The sequence below is a fragment of the Arabidopsis thaliana genome, chromosome 2 (genome assembly GCF_000001735.4).
Source record: "Arabidopsis thaliana chromosome 2, partial sequence".
NCBI lineage: Eukaryota > Viridiplantae > Streptophyta > Magnoliopsida > Brassicales > Brassicaceae > Arabidopsis > Arabidopsis thaliana.
In genome coordinates, this window is record NC_003071.7 from 4555894 (window position 1) to 4572795 (window position 16902).

At 40.2% G+C, this 16902-nt stretch overlaps 3 pseudogenes across 3 annotated transcripts; 2 read left to right on the forward strand and 1 right to left on the reverse strand.

Annotated features, from left to right (window-relative positions):
* Positions 1-1101: 1101 nt before the first annotated feature.
* On the forward strand, positions 1102-2640 carry AT2G11420 (annotated as a pseudogene; the record flags this gene model as incomplete). The annotated part of the gene is made up of 1 exon: positions 1102-2640.
* Positions 2641-4009: 1369 nt separating this feature from the next.
* On the reverse strand, positions 4010-8840 carry AT2G11430 (annotated as a pseudogene; the record flags this gene model as incomplete). The annotated part of the gene is made up of 1 exon: positions 4010-8840.
* A 1873-nt stretch (positions 8841-10713) lies between these two features.
* Positions 10714-11884, forward strand: AT2G11440 (annotated as a pseudogene). Its single transcript has one exon.
* Positions 11885-16902: the final 5018 nt, after the last annotated feature.

Genomic DNA, 16902 nt, shown 5'->3' on the forward strand with positions numbered 1-16902 from the left:
ACATTTAACAAGATTTATTTATAAATATTAACAATGCCAGCAGGAATCGATTTTTGAAGTCCTATTCAATCATATCGAAGGCAATTAACATATGATGATTATCTACCTTCACATGCAAATGATTCTCAGTATCCGTTTGGTAAGTCATGGTTTACAACTTGGTGAGTCTGATGTTAGTTAATACTATCTAACGTTTTGTTATATTCAGGAAATCATAGACCAAATTCCAACCTAAGTTCTTCATTCACAACAACTAATTTGGAGGTGAGACATCAAACCCGTCTAAAGATAAAAGATTGTTTAGAAAATTTACCAATGACATTCCACTTTAGATAAATGATGTCACACATTGTGGACGAGGAGACTGAACCGATGATCCCATTCTTCTTGAATTTCTGCAATCAGGAAATCAAATGAATTTAGGAGAATGTGACAGTAATGGAAAAACAGATGGTAAATATTAAGCATAACTATAATGATTTCCTTATTCTTCACTGTTAAAATAAACTATAGTATGGGATGTATAATGAACTTTTCTTATTTTTAGGTTCAGAGTATGATATATATGATGATCTTGAAAATGGTTTTCAAGATGAAGTTGATTATGATTCATATACCAACTACAAACAAAAGGTGTCAAGGTTACTGAACTGGTTAAAAACAAAATTATAAGTTTTTGGATGATCTTAAGAAGAGTTTGCTTGCCACTTTTGGCCTGAGATGTCGTACCTCTAATGAAAATATAGAGAAACATTCTTACGGTGTGTTATATTCAATAAACTTTGTAAATGAATTATAATAAACTTTTTTAAATGTTCAATCAATGGTGATCCTATAATAAACAGTTTTGAGCGTCAATTTAATATGCATTCAAGAAAAAACAAAACATGTATGATTATATATTAGTACTCTGTGTATCCTCTATATTTAACATTTTATGATTTTAAATGCAGTATACATTGATCATGGTGATCCTATTTACTCATGTGAATATTGTAGAGATATAATGTGGCATGGTGAGCGTATTAAAAAGACAGTCAAGAATAAGAAGCCCAAGTTTACATCATGTTGTTTGCAAGGTCAAGTGAAGTTACCTTTTCTTAAAAATTCACCAGAATTACTTTATACATTGCTAACCAATGACGATGAAATCAGTAGACATTTCAGAGAAAATATCAGGGCTTACAATATGATATTTTCTTTTACATCACTTGGTGGTGATACAAAAAATAGTGTTAGAGCCAGTGGTGGTCCTCAAATGTTCCAGATTCGCGGAGAGAATTACCATAGGATAGGGAGTTTGAAACCAGACAATGATATACCTCCAAAGTTCATGCAGTTATATAGTTATATATTGTAGTCAAAGAGAATGAAGTTGATAACAGATCGGAAGCCTTCAGGTGAGTCCATTCTTTATAGTGTTACTAATATTTTTGTATATAACATTTATGTTGTTTTAATATTTGTTACTGTTCTAAATTTGACTTATTTGATTCTTAATAGTAATGGTGTTAATGCTGACAAGTATAAAAAGAAAGAGTTGAGAAAGGAAATTATTGATGTTGTGATCAAATTGCTAAATAGTATCAACCCTTATGTATGACACTTACGGATTGCTAGTGACTTTGCATATGAGAATAGTTAGTAAACGGGAAAAGGATGGCAGTGTGTATAATGTACCAAAGGCATCAGAGGTAGCCATGTTGATTCCAGGAGATTTCACTATAGATATGCCAAGCAGAGATATAATAGTGCTAGAGAAATCAGGGAAACTACAAAGAATTAGTGAAATTCTTCCATGTTATCTTCCTTTACAATATTCTCTTTTGTTCCCTTATGGTGAAGATGGATTCAGTACAGACATTGAGAAACATCAAACAGGGTCTGGTAAAAAAACGAAGAACAAGTGCATATCTATAAGGCAATGATTTGCCTTCAAAATTCACGAAAGAAAATATGAGAAGCATATTTTACTTAGGTCGAGAAGGCTATGGCAGTAATTCTTGGTGGATTCTTATACAGCAATAGAATCTAACCGGTTTAGTTACATCAAACTTAACCATAGTAGTTTGAGGGCAGATAATTACAATTCTTTGCAAAAGGCTTCAGAGGAAGGAAATAGTGATTTGAAAGATCAAGGATTAGCATGTTATTTGCCAGCTACTTTTACAGGTGGTCCTACATATATGAGGAACATGTATTTGGATGGGATGGCATTGTGTAAACATTTTGGGTTTCCAGATTATTTTATCATATTCACGTGCAATTCAAAGTGGCCAGAGCTGATTAGGTTTTGTGGTGAGCAAAACTTGAGTGCTGATGATAGACCCGAGATTATATGCAAGATTTTCAAAATGAAACTTGATTATCTGATGCTTGATTTAACTAAAAAAAAAACTATTAGGGAAGACAAGTACATGTAAGAAGTTTTTAATGCGTTTCATTTACTCTTATATTATTTCTAATATTATTTTTGATAACTATAATAATTATTATGTTTTCATTATAATTGCAGCTATGTATACTATAAAGTTTCAAAAAAGATGACTGCCTCATGCTCATAGACTAATTTGGCTGAATTCAAAGTGTAAGTTGACCAAAGCAGAGCACATTGATAAAGTTATATTAGCAGAGCTAACCGTTAACTATTCAATCGCTCCGGTGAAATCCTAGCTGCAGACGTCACAAAGCTGCCCACAAAATCTCGTGCCGATCGGAAAACAGACGAGACCACGATCTCAGTTTCAATCTTCGCTGGTCCTAATTCGCGTCTGAGAAAACGTGTCTCAGGAAACTGCGAATAACTCAACCAATTTTAATCCAAATTCAATTCTGTAAACTGGAGAATAACGATAAAGGACTTGGGAATAACTCTACCAAATTTCGTTACCTTTTACCACGATTTGATATGACGAAACTGATTACTCCCAAACCCTAACGATTCTGCTCCTTCTCCTTTTCTCTCTTTTTCTCCTTTATAAAACGAAAAGTGGCTAACTAAAACCCTAAGTTCGAGTTTCCTTCTTTTATAGGCACACTTTAGGGTTTCCAATTAACCCAACCAATTAAACCGGATGATTTAAAAACAAACCCTAACCGATTTTCCTGTTCACGGGCGTTACAATTCTCCCCCACTAACATAGATTCGTCCTCGAATCTAGCTTCACCCTTCCACTCTGAGGAACTCCGTGCAACCATCACTACAGTCCGCACTCCCTCCAACCAGACCCCCTCTAGGTCTCTCTATCCAGTCGATATACTCACGATTTACTAGTCATTGTTGCTCACAACTCACTCTCCACTCTTAGACCGCAATCTTCGAGCATAAACCGTCACTCTCAGGCCTCGGCCTACGGTATCTCGGGTATCACACATATTATCTTCCCCACTCAAACTCAAACCCTGAGTTGTGTCGGCTCACTCTCAGCCACAAAGTCATCGAATTACGACACTTGGAGAAAATAATACCACAAAACTCACTCCCGGGTCGTCACCCTAAAGCGTGCTCTCGGATCGTCACCCGAAGCCACCGTACCCCTCGTCCTCTAAAGACACCATGTCCCTCCAGTTACCGGTACCTCAGGAGCATACCCGCTCCTCACGAGTCGTTGGGACCCTCATGTCCCTCGAGCAACAATACTAAACGCTTCCGAGCATATCTCCAGACTCTCTCATGGATTCGCGTAAGACACCTCTATGCCTCACCATCCATCATATCCCCTCGAGAACATCCTTATGACCAACTCCCGGCCATCTCGTAAACACACCTTTCTCTTAGGTTGTTTACTCAAACTTTCCAAAAATAGACAAGTCCTTTCTAGGAAACTTCCCATTTTTGGAAACCGCACAACACATTCTTAAATAAGACAACTCAAGTCAAATCCAAGAAAAAAAATACTCATCTTATTAATCATCAACTGTCATGATCGTTACAACTCCAAACGAAAATACAAATGAAAGAGAAATAAGAACAACAACTCAAAAGCTCAAAAACTCAACAACACTGAAACTGGAAACCAAGGAAAGGCAAACTCATGCAGCAACTTGCTTCTCGAACCACTTCTTGAACCTTGCCTTCATCCTCGCCTCTGGCTCCCAAGTCTCCTCTATCACACCATCGCAGTCCCACAGGACTTTGATCAAAGGAATCTTCTTCCGCCGAAGTTCCTTGATCCTCCTCTCGAGAACCCTCACTGGTCTCGCCTCCAAAGTCATGTTGGGCTGAAGATCCTCTGGAATCTTAGCCAACACCTCATCATCCTTGTGAAGACACTTCCTCAACATCGACACATGAAAGACCTTGTGAAACGCACGCATAACATCAGGCAACTCTAACCTGTATGCCACTGGTCCCACCCTCTTAACAATCCTGAACGGACCCATGTACCTCGGACTCAACTTAGTCTTTGAGATAGACCTGTTCGGACTTCGCAACATGGCCATCTTAAGATACACTCTGTCCCCAACCTCAAACTCAAGCTCTCTCCTCCTCTTGTCAGCATAACTCCGCTGTCGATCCTGAGCTTCCTTCATGTTCAGCTTAAGAACCCGGATCCTCTCCGTGGTCTCCTGAACATAATCTGCACCATATATGCTCCTCTCCCCCACTCGGGTCCAGCATAACTGTGTCCTGCATGGCCTCCCGTACAACGCTTCAAAAGGAGCCATCCCAATACTCGCCTGATAGCTATTGTTATAAGCAAACTCTACCAGACTCAAGTGATCCGCCCAATGACCTCCCCATTCCAAGACACACATCCGCAACAAATCCTCAAGCGTCTGAATAGTCCTCTCAGATTGCCCATCTGTCTATGGATGATAAGCCGTGCTCATCTGCACCTTAGTACCCATCTCTGTCTGAAAGGCTCTCCAAAATGCAGAAGTAAACTTGGAATCCCTGTCTGACACAATACTCACAGGTACTCCATGCAACTTCACAATCTCGCTCACATATTTCTTAGCCAACACCGTCGCTCCATCGGTTTTTCTGATGGCCAGAAAATGTGCTGACTTAGTCAGACGGTTCACGATCACCCAAATAGCATCTTTGGTTCGCGACACAGGCAACCCAACCACAAAATCCATCGTGATAAAATCCCACTTCCACTCAGGAATGAGTAAACTCTGCAACATGCCACCTGGCACCTGATGCTCAGCCTTAACTAACTGGCAAACATCGCACTCTGCAACCTAATTAGCTACATCCCTCTTCATCCCGACCCACTGATAGTACCGCTTGAGGTCTCGGTACATCTTAGTCGCTCCTGGATGAATGGAAAACATGCTCGCATGTGCCTCACTCATGATCTCCCGTCGCAACTCCTCATCCTTACGCACACAAACTCGCCCATGCACAAGGATAGTCCCATTAGCTGCAAACTGATACTCAGAGCCCTCTACCTTAGAAGCCGCAATCAACCCCTCATCCTTCTCCTGAGCCAACCGAACTCTAGTCAGAAGATCTGCTCGATCCACAGCTTCCAATCCCAATGGCTCTCGTGCCACAGCACACATCGCAAAGCACCAATCTCACTCACCAAGGCCTCAACACTCTGCCCTAGAGCCGCGCCCACGCGCTTACGGCTCAACGCGTTTGCAACCGCATTAGCCTTACCAGGATGGTAAGCTATCTCCAGATCATAATCAGCCACCAACTCCATCCATCGCCTCTGCCTCAGGTTCAGCTCTGGCTGAGTGAAGATATACTTCAAACTCTTATGATCCGTGAGCACCTGCACTTTCCCGCCATAAAGATAAGACCTCCAAATTTTCAAGGCAAAGATTACTGCAGCCATCTCCAAATCGTGAGTAGGATAGTTGCCCTCATGCTTCCTCAACTGCCGTGATGCATAGGCAATAACCTTCCCACGCTGCATTAGAACACAACCCAAACCAACTCCCGAGGCATCAGTATACACCATGTAAGGCTCTCCATGCACTGGCAATGCTAACACTGGTGTACTCGTCAACATCTCCTTCAGGCTCACGAAACCCTCCTCGCACTCCGGTGACCACACAAAAGGAACATCCTTCCCTGTCAGCTTACTCATCGGTTGTGCCATACTCGCAAACCCCTTGACGAACCTCCTGTAATACCCTGCCAACCCAAGAAAACTCCTGATCTCAGTGGCATTCGTCGGTCTAGGCCAATCTCTGATAGCCTCAATCTTCTCTGGATCCACTGAAACTCCCTCTACAGAAACAATGTGACCCAAAAACCCATCTCTCTCTGCCAGAAACTACACTTACTCAACTTAGCGAACAACTTCTGCTCCCGTAGCTTCTCCATCACTCTCCTCAGATGTACCTCATGCTCCTCAGGACTCTTAGAATACACCAGAATGTCATCAATAAAGATGATCACAAACTCATCCAAAAACTCCTGGAACACGCTGTTCATCAACCTCATGAACGCTGCAGGTGCATTAGTCAACCCGAAAGGCATCACCACGAACTCAAAATGTCCATATCTCATCCTGAAAGCAGTCTTGCGAACATCTGCCTCCGCTATCGGGATCTGGTGATAACCCGACGTCAAATCGATTTTGGAGAAACAAGTAGCACCCCTCAACTGGTCCAACAACTCATTGATCCCTGGCAAAGGGTACTTGTTCTTCACAGTGATCCGGTTCAACCTCCGGTAGTCAATACATAAGCGGAAACTCCCGTCCTTCTTCTTCACAAATAACACCGGCGCTCCCCAAGGTGAAGTACTAGGACGAATGAATCCCTTACCCAACAAATCCTCTAGCTGCTTCTATAGCTCTGCCATCTCTGCTGGAGCCATCCTGTAGGGTGCCTTAGACAACGGCGCTGTCCCTGGTTCCAACTCAATCGTGAAAGGATCAGACCGTGATGGTGGTAATCCCTGCAACGATTGAAACACATCCTCGAACTCCTGAATAACCCGAATGTCGCTCACTGCTACCTGCCCCACAGACTCCGGCATAGATATCGTCACCAGGTAAGCCTCGCATCCAGTCTCGATCATTTTCTCTGCCTGCACTGCTGAGATGACGAGACTCCCTGAGGTAGGTCTCACTCCCTGATAAACCAACCTTCCCTCTGGCCGCTCAAAAGAAACTCTCCCACGGTGGCAGTCAAGATGTACTCTATAATGATCCAACCAATCCATTCCCAGAATAACATCATACAACTCTACAGGGCTGATAATCAAATCTGCTGGCATTGACTCCCCTGCAATCTGAATATCCACACCCTTCGCTCTCCCCAGAACCGCTAGAAACTGCCCTCCAGCAACCTTGACGGCTCCAAGCTGCTCACCAGGATCCCCACAGATGTTGCCGCGCGAGGCACTCTCCGGGGTAATGAAGCAATGCGATGCTCCAGAGTCAAACAACACATTGGCCTCTACACCGCCCACTAATAAGGTCCCTACACAAACCTCATGTGCTAAGAACCCTAACATTCATCACAAAACAATGATATCCAAAACAACAGAAATAATTCACAAAGTCTGAGTCTCAGAAATCATACCAGTAATCGCTATGTTGCTGGTACCGCCTATCTCACGCGTAGTGTAATATGTGCCAACTGCTGCACTCCCTGCTGCACCTGCTGCACCTGCGCTCCATGCTGCAATGCCGGTTGTACCACTGCCACTGCCATCCGCTGCAACTTAGGACAATTCGGCCTGAGATGTCCCCTCTCCCTGCAGTGGTAGCACTCCCTCGTCTCAGCTCGCTGCGTGCAATCCGCCACCTTGTGGTCAAGGCTCCCACAAGAAAAACATCCTGCACGACCACCCTGTCCAGCTCTGGAAGGATGATCCCACTTCCTCTTCTGCCCCTGCGCAGGCTAGCTGCCCTTGCTAGGTGCCACCTGCTACTGAGTCTTCTTCGGTTGTACCGCTGGGCTCACTCCCACCTCCTGCCTCTGAAGGTCCTCCTCTACCTCAGCAGCCGTCTCCACTAGTGCCGCCTTCGTGGCGTACTGCGATACTCTACACCGCACCCTCAAATCTTGTCGAAATCCCCTCAAGAACCTCCTCATCTGGGCCTGGTCATCCTCCATGCCCCGACCCGCATACACCAAGAGTCGGTTAAACTCCCGGTCATACTCCCGAACCGACCGCTCACCCTGTGTCAGCTCAAGAAAACGCGCCTCCATACGGTCGAGCGCCTCCTACGGAAAGTACTTGGCATTAAACTCAGCCACGAAATCTGCCCAAGACTTACCGCCTGCCTCCTCCTGGCAGTCACACTCCGCCACCACAAATGTGCATCCCCCTCTAGAAAATGCACTGCTAGATCTACCCGATACTCCGCCGGGCATCTGCTCGAACCGAAGTTCCGCTCAACCCGCGACCTCCAACTGTCGGCCTCCTCAGGACTAGTACCACCAGAAAAATACCCGGTGCCAATCCTCTGCAACTGCTCCATCATCCTCAAATAAGATGGAACCTCCTCAGCAACCGCAGCCCGCTGCTGCACCTCTGCCACTCGTGGCGCAACTGGAGCCTCCACTGGTACCACACCTGGTAACCGCTCCAACAACTGCCTCAACAGGCCCGCCAAACCAACCTCTGGAACCTGGGCTCCTCCGGCTGCGGCACCCATCACTCCTGGACCCTCAGCACCAACGGCATGCACACCGGTACCGACACCAGCTCCACCAGCCCCCACTCCGGCTGCACCAGCTATATCGGCACCAAGACCGTTCCTAACCCCGGGCTCCACAAACTCAGGTTGCGAACCCACACTCTGCTCAACTGTGGCACTGTGGCCATTATTCTCGCCGGTACCCTCGAGGACTCGTCGCCTACCGCGACCACGACCACGACCACGACCACGACCACGAACTCCAGCTCCTCTAACCATCTAGGCTACTCAAGAACAAATGGCTAAGAAACTAAAACAAACGAATATATCACAAACAACTTACCGTGGAATCTCATTTAAGGCTCGGAGAAGATGATGCTAGGACTCCAACAACACACAATTGACTAAACACTCCATAATCAATCCTCAATATGCTAACACCCTAGCTCATCCCACATCAATCAACAGGAAAATAATTCATCAATTAATTTTTCTACACATCCTAGAACCGTAATCGCTCTGATACCAAATTGAAACAACCCGACCCATTTTTAAGAAAAATATATATAATTAAATATTCCCATAAATATCTAATTAAACCAACCAATAACATAATAATTAAACCGCAAGTCAGAAATACTATTTTATGAATAAATAAATAATTCGATCAACAAAACCAAGAATAACTGACAATCCTAACCGGGTTCCAATAAACAAAAACACCAAACATAAAACAAACGAGTTCCTAGATCATCCTCTCTTCCTTGCCATGATTCCACAATCACACTTTATCTTTACCTGCATCAACAACACAATGAGATGCGTAAGTATTATCATAAATACTTAGTGAGGCGATCCTCCCATCTACGAGCTATACACACAAGCAAATAAAAAGGTATAATCACGAATACAATACAAACAAACCAGTCATTGAACAATTCACCCAAAACACATTCACCACACCTACATATCATCACACAACCCAATCGCTCAGATAAGCTCATAGTCACGCACTCACCTTAACAAATTGATTCTAATAGTAATTAAACCCAGGAGAGACTCTCCTTGCGTCTGAAACAGTCCAGAAACGGCCTGCAACAAATCCACAACCAAAAGCAACCTTGAAGCAAACTGGACAGGAAAAACCAGAAACAAACCGTCTCAAAGACGAAACCCTAAAATACAAGCTAACCGTTAACTATTCAATCTCTCCGGTGAAATCCTATCTGCAGACGTCACAAAGCTGCCCACAAAATCTCGTGCCGATCGGAAAACAGACGAGACCACGATCTCAGTTTCAATCTTTGCTGGTCCTAATTCGCGTCTGAGAAAACGTGTCTCACGAAACTGCAAATAACTCAACCAATTTTAATCCAAATTCAATTCTGTAAACTGGAGAATAACGATAAAGGACTTGGGAATAACTCTACCAAATATCGTTACCTTTTACCACGATTTGATATGACGAAACTGATTTCTCCCAAACCCTAACGATTTCTGCTCCTTCTCCTTTTCTCTCTTTTTCTCTTTTATAAAACGAAAAGTGGCTAACTAAAGCACTAATTTCGAGTTTCCTTCTTTTATAGGCACACTTTAGGGTTTCTAATTAATCCAACCAATTAAACCGGATAATTTAAAAACAAACCCTAACCGATTTTCCGGTTCACGGGCGTTACAATACCGCGGGTCATATCCTAGTTTTATATTAACATATCAACCGACCTGACTTAACATTTCCTATTTAAACAACCTGCTAGCAAAACAATTTTCACTTCATGGTTTAGAGATGCAAAGTCAATAAAGTGTGTGACAGACCCAGTGTGTAGAACATTTAGGAAGGGATGAAATGCAGAAAGGAGAAGAAAAGAAGCATTTCATTTCATAAGATAAAATATGAGCTTATCTACGACACGGGGGAGAAAGGAGAAATCTTGTCACTAACCCGAGGGAACAAAGGAGAAATCTTGTTAACCTACATACAAGAGAGAAGGAATGTCAGAAATGTGTTAAAAATAAAATAAAGAGGAAAAAGGGGAAGAACATTATTCTCTATGCAAGAAAAAAAAGAATAAAAAAAGGATAGGGTTTCTCAATATCATCAAGCTCTCTCGCTGACATTTCTTCTCTTCTTCCCCCATTTCCTATCTAAACCAAAAGTTGATATCTGAAAAATGATGCAGGACATCATTCTTGGTATGAGTGACGTCCTAACTGCTTTCCCTTATTCAGCGTGCTTCCAAGCATGCAAACCGTTTCTCGATTGTTGGTGTCGTACTAAATCCAAAAAATAGAATCTACATGATTTAATCGAGCAATTGCCAATTATATGGGATGTAGGAGACAACATGGTTGGCCGAATTGTTGATTCAGAGAAGTTTCAATTTCTATTTCAGAGTGAAGAAACGATGAGTCATGTCCTTAAGAGATGACTGTGGTCTTTCACTGATTGGATGTTGCTTGTTCAAAGATGGACTCCAAATATGTCAACAAAGCGCTGAAGATAATTGCTTTTTGGATTCAAATTCGAGGAATTCCCATTCAATATCTAACACGCCCAATGATCAAGTACATTGGAGATAAACATTGGGATGTGGCAGCTGTTGATTTTGATGAAGCAGCAAACCGTGTGAATTTTGTCAGGGTGAAAGTAAATTGGAATGTTGATAATCCTTTACGTTTTCAGCACAGATTCCACTTCGGTAATGATGAACAGTTAGTGCTGAGTTTACGCTATAAAAGATTAAAATAATTCTGTGTTAATTGTGGTATGCTGACTCATAAAGAAAAAAGATTGCCCTTTGGGTTATGATGATGGGAATGATAAAGCTTCTCCTCAAGTGAACGATAGTGATAATGACCCACAATACATGTTTGGTTTTAGAGAAAATAATGAGCACAATGCAAACAATTTTACGTTTGCTGCAGGGCCATCAAACAATCCCGTTGTTGTGGGTGAAGTGAGTCCTTTGTTGTTTGAAGATAGAGATATGAATGCTGAAACATGGCGATATTTGCAGGCAAAATTAGCGAAAGGAAAATTTAAGGACGGGGATTTTTTTAACTTGATCGTTAATTATATGAAACAAGAAAAGGATTTTGTTTCTACTAATGTTGAGAAGATGAATCCTAACAAGGACAAAGAGGGTGTTGTAGTATATGATCCAGGAATTAAGAACTGGCATAACGTTGAAACTGAAGGGATGACATCTAGGATTGCTGACAACAACGAAGACCGGTTTGATTGTGTTTATTCGGATATGTCAGCAGGTTTTAATTATAGGGAAGGCCTTGAGAAGGAGAATCATTTCGTGAGGATGGAAAGTGCGAAAGGCATTATTATAGAGGATGAATTGATAGACGAAATGTATGATTATGGTATCATCGGAGAAACTTCAGGTTTCAACAAAAGAAAGAGAGAAAAAAGGGATCTAATGTTTCAAAATCCCCTTCACTTCAAAGATAATCAGATGTGCCTGTATCCGATAAATAAGAAGTATTGTTGTGAATCACATAGCTCTGATTCAGTTAACCAAAAAGAAACAGCAATGCATGGGGGGCTGCATCCACTATCACCATGAAGATCTACTTATCAAACCATCTCAACCTAACTGCAATTTTGACTCCAGAAGATTCAAAAAACTTGATTTGTTTTTAATCTTGATATAATTATTACTAAGTGTAATATTGCTTAAGATGTTTGTGTTGATTTAGGATTTTATAATGAATGCTTTGTTCCTCCAAAGGTGTATAATTGTTGATTGTTTGATATAAATAAATAGTTAAGTTCTAATAAAACAACTCATGAATGCTGGATTTTCGCAAGCAAAAACTATTACCATCCATATGGTTTGGTTACATTATCCGATAATAGACACATACTCAAGATTAGCTTCATCGGAATGTTTCAATTTGAATAATCACCACACTCCATATGCAATGATCAATAATATTATTATTTTAAGACTATCAACATAAAAATAATATTTTATTCTAATTCCAAACTTACCAAAAATAAAAAAATAAAAAATAATCAAATCAAATTTCTGTGAAAATTAAAGTAGATGATTTTGGTAAAATAAATAAATTTAACCTGATGTTCAAAATTTATATACAGTTAGAACATCCTTTAACCATATTTACGATTAAAAGAAAAAAAACTCATTTTAATAACATGATATATTACAGTTAAGAAATAAAATACAAATTCTTATATAACTAATATGATGTGTAATAGCCCACTAATTACATATATTAATTTACAAAATTCACAAACAGGTAAAAATTAATTTATTTTTACTTTTATTAATTTAATGAAAATAATTAAATTTAAATAAAACTAAAAAACATGACTAATGCTTACAAAGTTTTGAAAAGATATGTTTGTTCACTTAAAACCTCTACGATTTTTATCCAAATTTAATATTTTATTATTAATAAACAACACAAATATTTATTGTTAACACTCACAACTCTTAGTTCCTATATAATTTCTTCATCTATTGAGAAGAAACCAAAAACAAAGTTAATTTTTGATAGTTTATTGCAACATCGGTGGAAGGAGTGTTTAGCTTACAGGAGAGTGATAATTTGTGTGCCAAATGCCAAGCTTGATATAAGAGAAAAGCAATCAAGTCTGAAATTAATCACAAAGGTTCTTATCTTCAAAGGTTAGATATCTTTACTGTTTCTTTTCCTTACTACACTAAGTAATCATTATTTGGGTTTAAAGAAATACTAGAGTTGAATATCAAATTCTCTTTTCACGTTTTGTTTTTTAGTTTCATTTAGTTTAAACAAATAGAATTGGTCAAAATCAATAAAAATAATCCTTTTAAAGAGGTGTCCTTGTCCTTTTTATATAATAACATAAGATGTCATAATGGAGATCAATGTATTTATCTATACAAGCTAAATAATCATAAAATACAAGTTTAATAAAGGAAAGTCGAATCATGTAGCATCATCGTTAGCCATTGAGAATTGTTTTTATTTCCATCACTTGTTTTTGTAATATCTCATAACACAAACGTTCTTTTGTACCGTACCGTATGGAATGTATGAAACTTTGAATCCTGAGTTGCATATAGAAATCATATAAAGTGCATTAATAGATAGGTAATTATTATCTATTTTATGTATATTCAGTAAAATACTTTTGTTTTCACTAATAAATAATTTTAAAAAAAAATTTACAGAGTGTGAATATCAAAGATATTTTGCAAAATGGTTGACGGCACCACTATTTCATATGCCATCAGTGTTGACGAACCTTTAGGAGAATCATGTGCCAGTTCAATTATTGTAATCGCAAAATTATACTCTACTATAGGAGCACTAGCAGAATTCAAGTCATTTTATTTCATTGCCAATGGTTTCGTTTCGGAAGATTTATCCATCGACAAAGAAGATTTTTTGAACTCGATGACCGATGAAGGCTTCTAATTTGTAGAAGCAAATACTATTTTAAGGAATCTTATTCTTATTGCACATGAAATTACTTCTTCACCCAACTACTCACCTTCAAGAATTTTAACACTTACATTCACAGTACAATTTCAAAGGGACATCACATTCAACGATGACATTTGGGAGCAACAAGCAAATTCAAAATTCTTTTGATTCATGGAATCTCATACCAAGGCCTGCTACTCAAGATGCAATTAATTTTTTGCAACGGATTATCTTCACGACAAACTAAAGTAACATAGAAGAAAACAACACAGTGTGTGTTATTTGTCAAGAAGAGTTTGTTAATGAACAAATTCTTTTGGAATTGCCATGCGGTCATGTGTTTGATGCAGAATGCCTTGAAAGATGGTTTGAGAGTGATAAACAGGTTTTTCAGGCTTACTTATATGCTGAAGAGTGTGAGGTTCAGTTCAATTCTCCTACAAACACTAACATGTCGATGCAGCTATAGGGGGTGTCAATCCAGTGCACTGTTATCGCTAGCAATCAAGACATGTACACAAACAACTAAGTCAAGTCGGATTATAATGATGGTGGGTTTCTAGTAACAATCCTAGGTCAGGATTCAAACAAGTAAAAATGAAAACTTAAAAGCCCTACTCGATCATTGGGTCGAGTAGAACCAACAGGCAGAACCTAAATGCAATCAACAGGGGATACTAATAGGGGATACTAATAGGGGATACAAATAACACGTAAATAAAAGAGCAATCAACAAGGGGTACAAATAAATCTAGTAGAAGTTCTAAGGATGGATTCATTGATAAGGGCAACTCTAGGGTTCATCAGATGGCTAATAGGTGAAAGGTGGATACCCTTGACGATAGATTCAAAAACCGTGTCAATCGACTGTCGTGACAGAGACCCCCATAACTCTACCACTTTCTAATCTCAACTATCGTTGATGAAGCATAGCAGAGCAGGGTTTAAGAAACAATCTACCAAAGCCAATAAGCAGACAAGCCAATGTCTTGGTCGAGTCTACAAATCTCTGGAATTCGTAGATCAAACATCCATTTGAACGTCTTTTGGACGCTGGACGTCTATGATCGAATCTCTACATTAGCCAGCGAAAACCGCATAGGGGCCAAGCGAATCCAGAAGGGTTCTAACCTAATCTTAACCACCTAACTAACCTAGAGATTACCCTAATCTAATCCATCCTCAAGAACCCTAATCACTACTCAAGCAACATTCTCAAGAACACAAACCCAGAAATTACTGAAATCATACCAAAATGTAGATCTAAACAAGCTAAACAACTTTACTAAAACAACTAAATGCAAAAACAAAATAGATTAAGAGTAATTAAGTTTTGAAGATTCATAAACACAAAGAAAAACTAAAAGGATAAAAGCTATATCCTTTGGATAAATCCCAAAGTGATCTATTTATAGTGAAATGTTGAAACCCTAGATTCACTAGAAGACAAGAGACTTGAGGCGGTTTGGGCGAATACTCGATCTTGGGGATCGAGTAAAGAGGGTGCTGTAAAGTCTGCGCTTTGTGTCTATGCTCCGAGTGATCAATTGGTCGAGTAGATGCTTCTTCCTCTCCTATCCGTACGCTCAGATGTCTGGTTGAGTGGGGAATGAGGAGGATCCGAAGACGCTTTGATAGCTCAACAAGTCTTGTAGAGTTAGTCACCCTTGGTCGAGTAAATGGGTCTAGTAGAGGATCGAGTAGGAGGGGCGAGTAGATCAATCTGCTGCTTCATCTAAGGCTGCCTTGATCGAGTAAGAGGGTCGAGTAAACCGCAGCCTCCTCTGTAGCTGCCTGGATCGAGTAAGGAGGTCGAGTGAAATGATGCCTCTTCTGTAGCTGCCTGGATCGAGTGAATGGACCAAGTAGAGTCCTTTTTAGCTCCTTCTGCACCTGAAAACACACCAAAACATGCAATGCGTATGCAAGATGATCCTACATGCCTAAGTATGCAAAATAAGCTAAAATGGTGCAAAATGATATGATACAATGAGCAAATGCACATCTAAATGATGATAAACATACACCTAAAATGAGTAAATTATAGTGTTATCAACTCCCCCAAACTTATCTCTTGCTTGCCCTCAAGCAAACAAAAAATCTTAAGATGAAGGAGAGGTTTGAAGGTGGGGATTCAAAACCCGAAGCATGCATATAAAACGGGTAAGCTCAATGTCCAGGTAGCTAATTCTAGGTTGCAAGATGATAGACCCTTACTTAAAAACTTTAGTCATACTCGTCACAATGCAACCTAACAACTTGCCTTAATCTATTCAAGCATTCTCATCAACCAATTCCCTTTAACATTCATTAAGCACGAACAGTGGATCAAGCAATGCAATGGTTATGAACTCACTTGGTTTCGGGCTTAGGCTAAGAGACAAATCTCTTTAATGGTTTGGTCGAGTAACAGGGGACTCTCAGAGAAAAGATTGAGCTTCAGTAGAATGCTAAAGGTAAAAGCCAATGGACACATACAAGAACAGACTCCCATCTACCCAATGATATTGTATGATAGCTCAGAAGATGATCTCAGTCCCATAGATTTCCTAACTCTACCCTTTTTCTCATTCTTTCTCTCTTTTTGGTTCAAGTTCTAAGGGGTTCTCTTTGAAACGGTTTAAAAGTCTAGCGGGTTTGATTTTATACTTTGACAAACTTAAGGCTTTCCTTCTAATCTTATCACATAGGGCGTTTTCCCCTTTTCTTTGAATCACAATGCCTAACTTCTTTGAATTCCAAACCCTTTACTACACTTAACACTTTTGTATCCCCCTTAGAACTCTAAACTCTTACTCTCTTTCATTTCTTTTCATTCTCATTCTCATTCACATTCATTCCATACACATTCCCACTCCCAAATACAAGTCTCCACCTAGTCCTAGCTAAC